Source organism: Apus apus, chromosome 8 (assembly GCF_020740795.1).
Source record: "Apus apus isolate bApuApu2 chromosome 8, bApuApu2.pri.cur, whole genome shotgun sequence".
In the NCBI taxonomy this organism is placed as follows: domain Eukaryota; kingdom Metazoa; phylum Chordata; class Aves; order Apodiformes; family Apodidae; genus Apus; species Apus apus.
This window is the reverse complement of record NC_067289.1, coordinates 8,929,046-8,935,076: the sequence shown is the minus strand read 5'-3', so window position 1 is coordinate 8,935,076 and position 6,031 is coordinate 8,929,046.

Genomic DNA, 6,031 nt, shown 5'->3' with positions numbered 1-6,031 from the left:
TCCATTCTGTGAACGCACAACTGCCGTTCTTTGCTCTGGCTCCTCCTTTACACGGCCTGTGTCCAAATCCTAGGTTGGAGGGAGAGCTGTTCAGATGTGTTGTGTTGGAGCTGCATGAGCTGCAGCAGTGGGGTTAGAGGCCTGTGACAAATCAGTGAGCTGAGAGACAGAACTCCTGTGTGTTCCCAGCTAGGGACCCTGTCCTGTGTCCTGCTTGCCAGCTTGTATAGACCTCTGGTTCATCAGGTTCCCCTTCAGAAGTCTGCAAAGGTTCTTACAATACAGAGTATCAGAGGATCAACCCCTTCCCTGAGATCCGTTGCACATATCTGAGGTATTAGAGAAATACTAATTTATACTGGATGGGATGAGCAGAGTCTACAATATTATAAATACAGAGAACTCAGACTGCAGCTGCACAAGTCTCGTGATACTTCCTCACAAAGAGAAAATGGGCACAAGCTGGGATATATATATACTTATCTGACTTTGTACCACTTGGGATGCCTGAATGGCAGCCTGTTAACATGGGGTGTACCTCACTGTGCCTCAGGGTATTCAGGAGCAATAGAAGGAATCTGAAAGGGTTTCACAAACTCTTAGCATCTCTGAAGGGTGGCTGAGTAGCCTGTGCTTTTTGTCTCTGTAGACAAAGTCCTCAGTGCTGGCTAACAGTGAAATATCATGATCAAACTCCATGTAAAATGATGAATTTCTGCCACTTAACATTTTAAAAAATAGTCAGCAACTAACCATTTTTCAGTCAGTTGCGATGTGGCTTTTGAAGGCTTTCTCTGCTTCTCTCAGGGCTATAAGGCAAGCCTTCTCAATGATTTCTTACATGGCTGCTTCCAAATGATCCCACATAGTTTTTTTGCCCATTTGGAGGAAGTTAGGGCATGGCCTCTAGGTAGCTGTCCTGTGGTCTGCTAAACTCTGTAAAAGCTAGTAGTTGAACAGATCACAAGACAGTGCTTGTGTTATCACTTCAGCAAAGGGAGTATCAATAATGTCTTATAAAATCTATACAATTTAATTTTCATAAAATTGAATTTAAAATAGTTTATAAAATAAACTGCAATAAATGAGGTTGTTAGAAACTTTGCTTTCTGCTTCTATAGCATGAGCCTTTTTCACCCAAAAAAACAGGCAGCTCAGAGTTGCCATAACTAACTGCTCCAGCTCAGCTGTGTACCCCTCATCTGAGTACCCAGGGTCTCTCACCAGTTTTACGATATAATTAGTGCTGACAAAGAGTAGTTGAACTAATTTGGGTGGGATTCACTGGCTTGTCTGCAGAATATTTGATATGTTCATTCCTAAACTGCTTTTTTGTCACAAAGTTATCATGGATTGCCTTACATCTAGCTGTGACAACTGAATTACTAAGTAAGTCCTGTCAATTTTGTTTACAAAGGACCTCGTGTACTATGAATCATGCTTTCTGTGAGACACCCAAAGGCTTAGGTATCTCTTAGCATTTATCCAGCTCAAAACCAAGATAAATTTATGTAGAAATACAGGTTGACTGTATGATTTCCCATCTGTATTTTTATATGTAGTCTTTCCATTTTTCTTTTGGAATGCTTTATATTACCCTGTTCTTCAGGAAATTGGCTTGCAATAACAAATGTTATGGAGGTACATGCTTTTCTCCTCTTTGCCTTGTCTATAGGGAAAGACAGAATAGGGTTTGATTTCCTTCTAGCTTTAATACTATAGCTGTCTTTTAAACAGAGACAATACCATGGCTTTCACTGTCTGTATCGATTTTTTCCTTTCTGAAGCTTGGTTTCCTTACAGTTTCAGCTGCTCTCAAATTCTATATGCATGTACCTGTAAAAACTGTTATGTTTTCATGAATTGAATCATAGAATCACAGAACCCTAGGGATTGGAAGGGACCTCTGAAGATCATTGAGTCCAACCCCCCGAGTTGCTGATCAAAAGTGGGCACTACTTGCTCATATTCCTTGATGATGTTGCTGCTAAGCCATTGCTGTTTTTCTGTTCTAGTACTGTCCTTTGTCTTTTCCCTGTCCATAATAATTTCTCCTTCTTTCTCTCTTAGTTTTTGGCTCCTTCTCCAGGTTTTTCCCTCTGCAGCACATCCCTGTTGGAGCTTGGCTCCTTGAGATGGGTGACAGCAGCTTTTGAAGCCCAGCTGAACTGATCGAGCCTCCTGACCTAAAGAGTGAGCAGGACTCACAGTGGCTGAACTAAGGATGACTGAGGCAGAAGACATGGAAGGTGAGTGTCTTCTAGGAAGCAACCCATTACCTCATCCTCAGTTACAAGACTCCATCTCATTAAGCACCCACAGCAAAGCAGCCGTAACTTGCTCTTCTGTTTGCTACAGCCTTTGCAAGTTGGAAAAGAATACTGTAAAAGCCACTGCCTCTTACTATCCTGACTGTGCAGTGGTGGACATGAGTTTTTAGTCTTGGTGGTAGGGAAGGTCTGGGATCAACAGGACTGTCAATAGTGCTTAGAGGTTTTGGAGATTGTCAGGGTGATTTCAATAAGGGTGGAGAAAGGTTGCATATGTCTAAGGGGTGTCTGTGGGACACTCAATTTAAAACTTGCTCTCATAAGCACTATCTAAAACAGGGAAACTAGGCTGTAAATTGTGTTCATTGCAGTCCTTTTATGGAGAAAAAATGCTGGGAATATGTTTACAGGCAATGAGGGATGTTTTAGTTCTCTTACTCCGAACAGTAGTTCCCATGTTTTTCAGTGTGAATATACCAACTGAGCACTCTGTTGGTTTAGAAGTGTGCTCTGAATGTGATTTTATAATCAAGATGGAAAAAGGAAAAACATGAAAGAAACTGAGGAAAAGTGGAGAGGGCAAAGAACTGAATGGCAGTGTGGTTAAAACATGCAGAGCCTTGATTTAAGGGATCATAAGGAAGGGGACTGTGGGTCTGATAGCTGTTAGTAGAACTGAACACAAGAGGGCTACAATAACACATTATCCTTGATAGAAGGAGAATTCTGGATGGAGCTTTACAGTTTTATACAACTGGGAAATAAAATACAATGCTCTTTACACCCTTTAAGTACTTGAGTAGACCTATCACTTCAATACAGTGGATTGGAACTGCTATTTTAAACACTTTTTAGTACTTTTAACTGTTTAAATGTTGGGGCTACTTACTGAACATCCTATTGCTGCTGAAAAGGTACATGGCACAGATACATAATGCAATGTGTTCTCTAGTGGTTTGAATGCTTTGTTCTGCACTTAAATTGTGGAGAATTCAGATTGTGTGAGCAAATAAGCAAAAGGAAACATGAAAAGCAGGAAAAAATTGTCTGGAAAAGTACAAACCCCTGCCTAGTAACCAAGAGCAAGTGTTAGATTGCTTCTCTATTGATCCAAAGTGCAATTAAAAGCTACCTCCTGCAGCTGAATTTAGATTGGGCTTTTAAAGTTTTCTCTTTCCCTTATGCACCTACTATCAAGTGGAAAAAAACCTGCACAGCAGGTCTCCTGCAACATCCCCAGGCAGAGGCTGCGTCAGCCTCAGCGCCTTGGTTTGCAGAGGGCAACGTACCTGAAGTCGCCTGTGGCTCCGTGTGCCTGGCAGCAGCTCTCTTCAGGGGCTGAAAAAGTACACCGAGGCTGGCTAGACTCAGTGTAAATGACCACTCTTCTGCTTCATTTCTTGTATTTGGTGCCAGTGAAAAGGCTTCTTTCTGCAGTAAAAAAGTGGTTTTTTTCAGAGGAAGTCAGAATGTTACACTTTCTTCTCTCCCTGCTGTTCTTCAGACAGTGGTTTGTTTCTCTTAATTGGAGCTGTCAGGATTTGTTTGTTTCCCTGGAAATGTATGTGACTATAACTTACCAATCAATTGTGAATCATTAGAGAACATCCAGCTTTATTTATATGGTCTAGGATTGGCTTCTGCAGTCCATAAACCTTGCAGAGATTAGGAAGGCCTAAGACAAAGCTTGTTGCAGGTTTAGGACTTTGTCAGTCTGTGGCATCTGACATTTTAGCAATGACTATTTTTCCAATAAATAAAGTCCAGGCTCACCAAAGCTTATACCTATGACCTAGAGAACCTCTTACCAACATCTGTAGGCACTCAAGGCTCACTGAATCCACTGTAACTCTTGGTGTGAATATTTTCTATTTCTGAATGTGATAGGCTGCTCAAAGAGTGGAATAGAAGCAAAAAAGGTGTAATATCCAGTAGCAGTAAAAAGCTGCTTGCCTAACTTAAAAGCCTTTTCAAACAACTCTCAAAAAAGGAATATGTACATTTTCTTCCAGGCAGAGACAGAAGCCAAGAGAGAAGGGTCTCCAAAGCCTTTTGCTGCCTGCTTAAGTTAGAGAAAGAAATGTGCATTGCTTTGCAAGCTTTTGTGTTCAAATTAATTAATGGTGCCTAAGGGAAAGACCTAAAGGAGTCTATGATGTAGCATTTTTCTGGCATAAGATCAGCCCACCAGTTCACCTGGCACAGCTGTGTGTCACAGCTGCCTCCCCCTGCTCCCATTGCTGTGTGCCACTGGTAACTATCAGTAGTTCCTACCTGGGAAGTTTGAGCTATCTTCTCTCTTCTCTATCACAACATTATGCAGACACAGTGCTTGTAATGGAGAGGCAGGGAGGGAGAATTCCAACTCCTTACTCCTTCTATTTAACCAGTCATGAAGTGCAGCCTCACTTTCTGTGCTGAAAAGCATCTCATTTAAGCATGATCCTACATCTGCAGCCTTGTTTCTACAGGACAGCAAGATCCTTCTGTCTGCTAACCTGCAAGATTGGCCATACTGGGTTGATGTTGGCCACTGCAGTCAATGTGCACTGTATGCATGACATGTTTGCTGCTGCTGCTGCTTCTTTTTCTGATGTACTTGTGAAAACACAGAAGCAGCAGGCTAGTTCTCGAGTTCATGGGGCTAATTAGGTAAGCTCTTTGCATTGAAAAGTACTATTATTGGAAAATGGTTGTTAAGCAAAAAATTTGTCTATCAATGGAGTAAATGACATAGCTAGGTAAGATGTAGGCTGCTGAACAGAGTTGTTTCTGTGGAACTTTTTTTGGGGGGTGAGGGGAGTGTTCATTTTGGAGATGGAAGTGTTGATGCTCCACATCTGTAGTGAGCTATGCTGTGGTGTCCACATTCTTGCATGTTAGGCAAATCCAGGTCCCAGTGTTGACAGAGACAATGCTTTCCCAATGCTGCAGTGGTATCTGTGGACACTCCCTGTTTACCAACATTGAGGAATGCTTGGAGTGTAAGTCCTGAGACAGCTCTCTGTTGTTCTGCATGGGCTGCAGTAGCTAGAGCTGGGCTGCAAGGGCAGGAGCATGACTGTGGTTGCAGGCAAGCCAGGTATTTACCTCCTGGGGAAGGGGAAGGCAGCCTGGGTACTGTGGCACTTTGTGTGGCTTGGTTACTCATCCCAGCTATCTGTCAGAATGCAGCAAAAGGTTTGGTCTCCTTTAACAGATGCTGGTTAGCAGTAAAGCTGTATCTGGCAGGCTTACTGAAGACAAGGTGGTGCAAGGCCAGTGGTGTCTGGCAGCCTGGCTCGGCGGGCGCTGCACCGCGGCTGTGCGGTGCAGGGTGTTCATGTGGGCTGTAGATAGTGTAGATGCAGAAACCAGAACTGAGCAGGCAGCAGTGGAGGGCTCTATGTGAACAGCCTGTCTATATAGACCAAAGAGAAGCTTATGGCAGGCAGAGAGGGTCATGCATGCTTACAGAAATCTGGAAATTACCTCCCCGCTATTAAATGAGCATGAGGAGCACACCCTGTGTATGCTCTCTGCTCTGGCAAACAAGCATTTCCAGCTGAGAGATTTCAGGCCAGTTGCCCTCTCAGCTATGCATGCATAATTGCTTCTCACCAAGGGACCGCTTCCCCTTTGCTGAAGCCACAGGCTGATAAAGGGATCCACCAGTGTCAGCCACTGACACCATGGTGTCCCCTGGAGTCCCTGAGCTCCCTTGGATTTCCTTTTCTTCCTGATGACTCAGATGCAGCAGGAGCAGGGCACAGCTCTGTCCA